Genomic DNA, 8538 nt, shown 5'->3' on the forward strand with positions numbered 1-8538 from the left:
TAACTGTACCTCCTCATCTGCTACCTTGGGCATAGATTAACAGTGCAGCGCATGGCAGGACGGTTGTGATCGGCCTCTTTCCATACGGAATTGGTTTTCCGATTTAAAGACCTTTGGGTAGTGTGGGCAGCATATAAATTAATTAAATAAATAAAGATACTACAACGTGGTTTTTGGAATCTGCATTAAGGCCAACGCGGCGACCCCTGCATAACAATTTGTTGAAAACAGTTGCTCGGCTTTGACAAAGAAGCGATAAAGATCTGCACAGGAGTAAGAGTTTTCATTAAAAACTACGAAAACCATCCCCCTAATAGATGCATCGGAAAGGGAATTACCGTCTACCCTTGCGTTTACTATGGGGTGGTACAAAAAGAAATCAATCGCATAGAGAGGTGGGGGGGGGAATAATCGCCGCCCGCCCCAGAAACTAACTGCAGAGACTATTCTCTCCCCGCCTCCCGATTAGGGTTTTTTTTTTTTAATCAACCCGGGTTACGCGCGCATGCACACACGCCGGCTGCGGCCAATTCTCGCGGGACCCGGCGTTCTCGCTATAAAAAGTCACCAGAGGCGCTCTTCCTTCCTTTCCCATTTGATAACTGGTAAGTGAAGGTGGAGGGGTGGTCGTGGGCCTAGCCGAGGACGGACGAGACCATTTTGCGGGAACGGGAGGGAGAATTGGGGGAGGGGAAATAACCACGTGCAGAAGGCTTGTGAACGGAACCGATCTCGCTGGGCGTGAGGAGGCGATACGGGGACGGAGTCGATTCCCGTGTTACTTCTGACACGGTGTGCTGCCCTCGGGAGCGGAAACACGTGTCGTTTCCGTAGGCTTTGTTTCTCATCCCCTTCACGTTGCGCTGCTAAAGCCGCCTGTGCTTTAGAACAGTTAACACAGGGGGGTAGAGGATGCCTCTCACTCAAACCTGGGGCAGGGCTGATTAACTCTCTGCTTTCGGATCCTGTCGTGAGAAACAGTCTTCGGGTGTGGTCGAGAGCCGAGCAGTTTTTAAAAGCCATTTAAAAACTTGGCTCTTTAGGCAGGCCTTCCCTCCAGTCAATTAACTTATTTTCTGCTGCTGTTTCTTAATTATTCTCATCTTCAGAATATGTATATGTATATAAACACATGTTATTAGTTTTTATTATGCATGCTATTTTATCCTCTTTTATTACTCATGTAAGCCGCCCCGAGTAGACTTTGTCTAGAGGGGCGGGGTATAAATTCAATAAATGTAAAGTAAAAGTTTATTGTGGTCCTGCTGGGAGCTGAATGGTAGGGACTGCGTCACAATAGCCAGTGGGGTGTACGTCGTGTCGGTATTAGTTCTTCGCTAATTTTGTCGGAAGGTACGCCCCTTCGAGGTGGATGTTAAAAACCACAAAGCAGAACGAAACTGACCCATCCGTGTTGGGCTGATATACACAAAGTCATCCCTAAGCATGCACTGCAGGCATGGGGCACCTCAACTAAAAGATTTTGGACTGTAACTCTCACCCTCCTTCACCATTGGCTGTGATGTGGCTAGGGCTAATGGGTGTTTCAGCCCTATAGCCCGGGCACACGTCCTCCCTCACACACACGAGCAGGGGAGATATTTATGGTAACTCGTGACCTTTGCAGATGTATACCAGCATAAAATTCTGGAGATAAAATGTCAATCACCCCAACCCCAGTCATTTAAGACATACAGTATTTTATTTGACTGGGGAGGGGAAGGTTGGAATAACAAGCTCTTAAACTTTACCTTAAAATTGGTCTTGAAGGTAAAAGGGCTGGTTGAGAAAACTGCAGACTGACATAGTCTGTTGGTGTGAATGCTACAGTATTTCTCTAAATGTAACCTAGCATATTTTCCTGTTGAAACATTTTGTAGCCTATATGTTGCAAAAAAGAAACTGGAAAACTGATATATATACGTACTTCCATTAGGCCCTTTCACTATTTTTTTTAAAAACAGCCTGCTTGTTACATTGTTAAACTGGAATTTGCTAAAAGTATGATGCTGCATTTTAAACATTTAGTTCTTCGGAATTATGCCCCATTGATACATACTAGGGCAAACTTGTTAGAGTTTGTCCCTTAGTAAGGCAAAAGGTTGGGTGTATTAGATTTTTAATTGTATTTCTTGCCAAGGTGTGTTCCTAAGGATAACAGAGGTAAAAAGAATGATTAACTATTAAGAGTTTTTTCCCCCCCTTTTATTCTGGTACTAGTGCAGGTGCAAGAAGTTGGTTGTCAGCTGGTAAGCATAGTCTTCCACTCTGCAGCTGAATGGCCTGGAAACAATAACTGAATGAATGGATATTCTTGGTAAGAATATATGTTGCTGCTTCCTTTAGAACACTGTATAAGCCTTCCATCTGTACTCAAATTTCAGAACATGTCCTGGTCATCAGGCACCTCAAGAACTGTTTTTAAGGGCAGGTGTTTGTTGTGCTGCATTCCACACTTCTCAGTTATATCCAAAGCACTAGGGCCAAATATCAGGATTTTCCTCTAAGAAGCTGAATGCTTTGTGCATGATCATTTTCTCTTCATAATTGCCCTCTGATAGAAGGCTGAGAAATAGCGATGGGCCTGATAGCACCAGTAAGTTTCCTGACTCACAAGGAGAGATTTAAAGCTGGGTCTGTGAGTCTAATACAACACTAAAGATTATAGCAGACTTGATATGGTAATGAAACCTTTTTGCATCCAGCAAAAGTACGTTAAACTCAAATTCCTTGTGGCTTTGCCCCATTATATCTTTTCATAGCAAAATTTAGGCCATCCAGTCTATGAAGCAGCACTTTGCGTGATTGCTGTGTGAAATACCGCTGCTTAAAGTGGGTGCTTTGTAATTAATGCATCAGTGCCTCCTTTTTGTCTAGCACTTTTTGCCAGTGCTAGACTCACTGTTGGATGGCTTAGGAAGAATGTTGTCTCTGTTTAAAAAGTTTACAACTATAATGTGGGCAGACTAATGAAGTATGAGAACACAGCCCAGGACCTTATCAAGGATTCTAGTGGCATGAGTAGCCCATTGTCTGTTCTCAAGCCATATAAGTAAGTATGTATTACATGATTTTAAGGGATCTTACTCTTGAGAAATTATGTTTCATGTGGTATGAAAGCTTAATGTCTTCACTTAGCATTATATCTGGATCATGAATTACAAATGGCAGGGCTTTGAGTCAAAGGGCTAAATCTTTTGATAGTTGAATCTTCTAGAGTAAATCTGTTGAATGAAAGGAGTGTGTGTATGAGTTGCTGGTCCTTCTCATTCAGTGGATCAACTTTGGCTTGTGCTAGCAATAAGATATAGCACACAAAGATAGATGGAACTGTGTTTGACATCCTGTCCCCTTTTTAGCTTTGCCCTCTTAAGGCTGTTAGTGCTTTAAGTGGCCAGTATGGAGGGGTAAATTAATTCTCCCTTAAACCTAGAGTTGAGGATAGTACTTAACTCTGGATCCTGTCTGGAGGAACAAAATGTAGTACATTGTTTATTAAATGATTGGTGTGATGCATAATAAAATTACTCTTAACTCCTGGGATCAATGTCAGTGACAATTAAATGCTGGTGTAGGTTTTTACTATTCATTGTAAAGTGACTTGGGCTTCACAACTAGCCTGGAAGGTGATCTTGTATTGCACTGGAATTTAGATGCATATAAACCTTTTAAATAGTGCAGTATAAGGAGAGATATTTGTGGTTTTTAGTAGGTACCTGGATGTTTATCAACAGTTTTGAGAAACAATACTGATGTTATTATTTCTTGAAAAAAGCAGGCATCCAGGTGAGTACTGTGAAGAATGGCAAATGAACAGATTTCAGATGAGCCAGTTGAAAACAGAGGGGCAGTTCAGTCGTCTAGCTGATCTTCCGTTGAGACGTGGAAGAAGCGTTCAACATTGTGGCCCGAATCCCTGGCGGAGTGCTCCCTAATACTTTGCAACCAGCTAAAGTATGAATATATGTTTTATCTGGACCTGTGGAAGTGAAGGCAGTGAGAACCTATGACAGTTTAAATAAATTATTCGATAACTAGGCTTGTGCAATATGGGTATTTTCAGAGGTATCATGCTTGGTAGATATGGACAAATGAGTGTGTCAGGCAGTAAATTCTCTGTAATCTGTTTAAAATGACAGTATCTATACCATGTGATTTTACTGTAAAAATTGTCATTCCTGGACATTAAGTCAGAATGGATTCCCATTCCTAAAACCAGTTATTTCAATGTCTTAGCTAAATACATGAACATCTTTAATCTGCAATTTGCATGGTACATATGAGATACACAGGAGGCCCACATGTTTTTTCCTCTCCCCTGTGATGACTAGATGACAATGCATGGTATAACATTGCTGCATTGTATATTACTCTGCTATGTTAGAAGTTTGCACAGAGAAGGAAATGCCATGTGCCCATAGTCAGTGGTGCAAAATGTATAGTACGACATTGTAGGGGAGGAAAAAATGAGGTGAGTTCAGTTTAAAGACATGGGACAGGGGGCACAAAAATTCAGGATGGTGGGAGACATGGGACAGTTTCTCCTTTGAGAATAATTAATAACATGTAAGATAATGTGCTCATTTATTGCTACCCACCTTTTTTGCAGTATGTCTAAAGATGTATACAGAGACTTGTATGTAATGCTATGTATAAATACTATGTAGAAACTGTTTTTATATATATATTTCTGTGTGTTTTTTGCTGTAAGCCACCTAGAGTGGTCTTAACCGACCAGATAGGCAGGGTATAAAATAAATAAATAAATAAATAAATAAATAAAGTATCAGATCAGTTCTTAATTATTGTAATCCTTATTTTTTATATTTGGAATCTGGCATAAGCAATCTATAGGTGTTTTAAATAATACACTGTACACAATCGGAATGGTTATTTTTTATCTTCTTGGTGGCAACAGATTAAAACCAGCCTAGAGGAATAGAAACATTACCATTAGTTGGGCAGCTGATGTAATTTCTGATTTTTTTTCCCAGTATGTGCAACCCAACCTTAGGATTTTAGGGTTTCTGGGGAGAAATATCCAGCAACTAGTTTAAAAGTCCTATTGCTTTTGCAGTTATGTTGCAATAGTTTGGTCTTTTATATGATAATAATAATTGTGTGCCACCAAGGCAATTCTAATTGATGGTGATCGTTTTCAGGATTTTCTGGATCGAGAGTACTCAGAAAGTGGACAAAAGGAGAGAATATATTTTGAAGTCATTCACTATTCAGGCCTTATGAATTTAGTTCCATAAACTGAGTGTGGAAACAGAAACAAGCCATTTCATGGAGCAGGTTAGGTAGGCAGATGAATCAGGGAAGTCATGAACAGCAGAGAAAAAGAAGAAATATGGGTTTGTATTGGAGCAGTTATTTAGCTGTTTCTCAACTCTATCATAGAAGAATAAAGTCATGCAACTGATTAATTGGTGCAACTGATTAACTGAAAGCAGTCATTTAAACACCCTCAAAGTGGGGAACTTCACAAGATGTGTTTTTGCTTTGGTGCAGCATTGCTAGCAAACTGCCCTTCCAGGAATTTTTGTGTTCAGCTTCTATGCTAGTCCTACACCTTCCATCTTTGCTTTTGTGAGGAAAAAACAAAAGTGTTCAGGATACTTCATTGCCATGTGAAAGGACATTATGTACAAGCAAGCAGGTCACATCCCTGATCACATACTTCTCATGCAATCCTTAGCCTAGCAGGGAGAGACACATCTCTTTGAAGGGGGCCCCCAACAGAGTAGATGAGATCCCTCTTGTAGCTGCAATGTGGATTTGCGTTAGGCATTAACCTAACATATGGGTATTTCAGTTACACCAGGAATTCTACATATATAGGAAATATAACAAAAGTGGTTGAGTGTGACAAGAAAAAGGGCAAGAAAAATGCCACTTTCTGGATGCATGCTGTTCCAATTGGCAATGTGACCTTAGTTTAAATCCAATAGGGACACCTTTAACTCCTCATATAATGAGTCACACCTACACTGATCAGCCACAATATTAAAACTATAGTATATTTACCTAAACACTGTGTAGCTCTTCCTTGTGCTGCCAAAACAGCTTTGATGCATCAAGGCATGGATTCAACAAGACGACTGAATGTGTCTTGTTGTATCTGGCACAAAGACATTAGCAGTAGGTCCTTTCATTGCTGTGAGGTGGGGCCCCCCCATGGTTCAGATTTGATATTCCAGCACATCCCGTAGATGCTCAACTGGATTGAGGTCTGGAGAATTTGGAGACCAAGGCAACATCTTGAACTCTTTTTCATGTTCCTCAAACCATTCCCGAACCACTTTTGCATTGTAGCAGGGTGCAATATCCTCCTGAAAAAGGCCACTGCCACCAGGAGTATGTACGAGTAGTCTGCAACAATCTCTAGGTAGGTGGTATGTGTTGAAGGAACATTCACATGAATACTGTACCAGGTTTCCAGCAGAACATTGCCCAGAGCATAACGCTGCCTCTGCTGGCCAGCCTTCTTCCCATAGTGGATCCTGCTACTGTCTCTTCCCAGATAAATGATACACATGAACCCAGCTATTCACCTGATCTCAAAGAAAATGTGATTCATCAAACCAGGAGACTTCCCATTGCTCCATCGTCTAGTTCGGATGCGCACATCCCCATTGTGGGTGCTTTCGGCAGTGGACATAGGTCATCATGGGCACACTGACCAGCCCATGGCTATGCAGCCCCATACACATGCACTATGTGTTCTGATAACCTTTCTATCATGGCCCGCATTAGGTTTTTCAGCAATTTGAACTACAGTAACTCTTCTCTGTGATTGGGCCAGACAAGCTAGCCTTCACTCCCCACATGCATCAATGAGCCTTGAGCACTCAGGATCTTGACGCCGATTTGATGGTTGTCCTTCCTTGCACTTTCGGTAGGTATTAACCACTGCACACCTGGAACCCCCCACAATACTTTCCATTTTGGAGATGCTCTGACCCAGTTGTCTAGCCATCACTATTTGACCCTTGTCAAAGTCACTCAGGTCTTCACTTGCCCATATTTCCTGCTTCCAACCCATTAAAGAACTGACTGTTCACTTGCTGCTTCATATATCCCACCCCTTGACAAATACCATTGGAATAATATAATCAATGCTATTCAATTCACCTGTTGTGGCTGACCAGTGTATGTAATGAGAACCAAGGCATAATCCCCAATTCTGTTCTAAGTGCACTGCACCCTTCTTGGATGTGTTCATATTTAGGGCAGTTCAGCAGGAATAAATTTTATAATGGTTCAGAAGCAACAAGTAATAGTTTTGTCGTTAACTTTTCTGACCATTCCCAGTGGCTACAGCTGAATTACAGTGATGACCTTATGTAACAGTGGGGTCTGGTCCTGCTTTTTAAGCTACCTTTCATGCAAATCCTAGGACTCTATTTTTTTTCTCTTGCAGACATGTTCTATGTGGTAACAAATACCTGGGGCAGTGTTTATGAAGGATAAGTCAGTGTATCATCCATCACTGCTGCAACTTAGAAAACTTGTTATGAGCAAAGTGGATAATATATGAAGCAACAATGGTACCAGTGATAACTGTCTAGTGGTAGATAGTCAGATCAGTAATTCCAGGTGTAGGTGTAGCCAAGTTGGTAAATGCCTTTAAGAAAATTGCATGGACTCTTGATTCTTGAAAATGCTGCAACACAGGCCTTATTAGCCCTTCAAACAGAGATTGATTGAGCTGCCTGAACAATGGTGGGAAACCACCTTGTTCTGGACATAATGCTACTTTCTTGGGCTGCAGGATCACTGCAGATGGTGACAGCAACCACAAAATTAAAAGATACCTGCTTCTTGGGAGGAAAGCGATGACAAACCTTGACAGCATCTTAAAAAACAGAGACATCACCTTGCCAACAAAAGTCCGCATAGTCAAAGCTATGGTTTTTCCAGTAGCGATGTATGGAAATAGGAGCTGGACCATAAAGAAAGCTGACCGCCAAAGAATTGATGCTTTTGAATGTGGTGCTGGAGGAGACTCTTGAGAGTCCCCTGGACTGCAAGGAGAACAAACCTATCCATTTTAAAGGAAATCAACCCTGAGTGCTCACTGGAAGGACAGATCCTGAAGCTGAAGCTCCAATACTCAACAAGGAGGGATCTCTGCATTATTATCTTGTATTCATGTGAATAAATCAAGAGTAATTACCTTTAATGTCAAAATAATACTGGAAGAGCTCCACCATTTACAGCAGGTAGCAGAGTCCTACAACGGGGTTGATATCTAGGACTGGGTACCCAATGTAGGAGGATGGTTATGTAGTTTCCTGAAATCCCCTACTAAAGATACTTACAGATCAGTTATTTTTGTGATTGGTTATGTCTGCGTTACATGTTGTCAGTATCTGTTGCTTCATGTATACTGAATAAGATATTTTCCACAGTTTTCACCAGAAGTGAGAAGATTGTGTAAAGTTAATCATGAGTGAATGGTAGCAGACCCATTGAATTTTTATTGAAGATGAAAGAGAGTAAGTAGTTATAGTCCAAACAACTATAAAAGGA

General features: G+C 41.2%; 1 long non-coding RNA gene and 2 other non-coding genes across 4 annotated transcripts; all 3 read left to right on the plus strand.

The window, feature by feature from the left end:
- Positions 1-469: 469 nt before the first annotated feature.
- On the plus strand, positions 470-4802 carry LOC110078389 (uncharacterized). Of its 2 annotated transcripts, XR_002300427.3 has the most exons (3): positions 470-605; positions 2221-2317; positions 3776-4802. It is a non-coding gene; the product is annotated as an uncharacterized LOC110078389 (long non-coding RNA). The 2 variants fall into 2 exon arrangements; XR_012087634.2 differs by lacking the exon at positions 470-605 and having other exon boundaries at positions 974-2317.
- Positions 859-983, plus strand: LOC140707935 (small nucleolar RNA SNORA26). Its single transcript, XR_012088064.2, has one exon. It is a non-coding gene; the product is annotated as a small nucleolar RNA SNORA26 (small nucleolar RNA).
- LOC140707934 (small nucleolar RNA SNORA26) lies at positions 3362-3479 on the plus strand. The gene has a single exon (XR_012088063.1). It is a non-coding gene; the product is annotated as a small nucleolar RNA SNORA26 (small nucleolar RNA).
- Positions 4803-8538: the final 3736 nt, after the last annotated feature.

Source organism: Pogona vitticeps, chromosome 5, assembly GCF_051106095.1.
Source record: "Pogona vitticeps strain Pit_001003342236 chromosome 5, PviZW2.1, whole genome shotgun sequence".
NCBI lineage: Eukaryota > Metazoa > Chordata > Lepidosauria > Squamata > Agamidae > Pogona > Pogona vitticeps.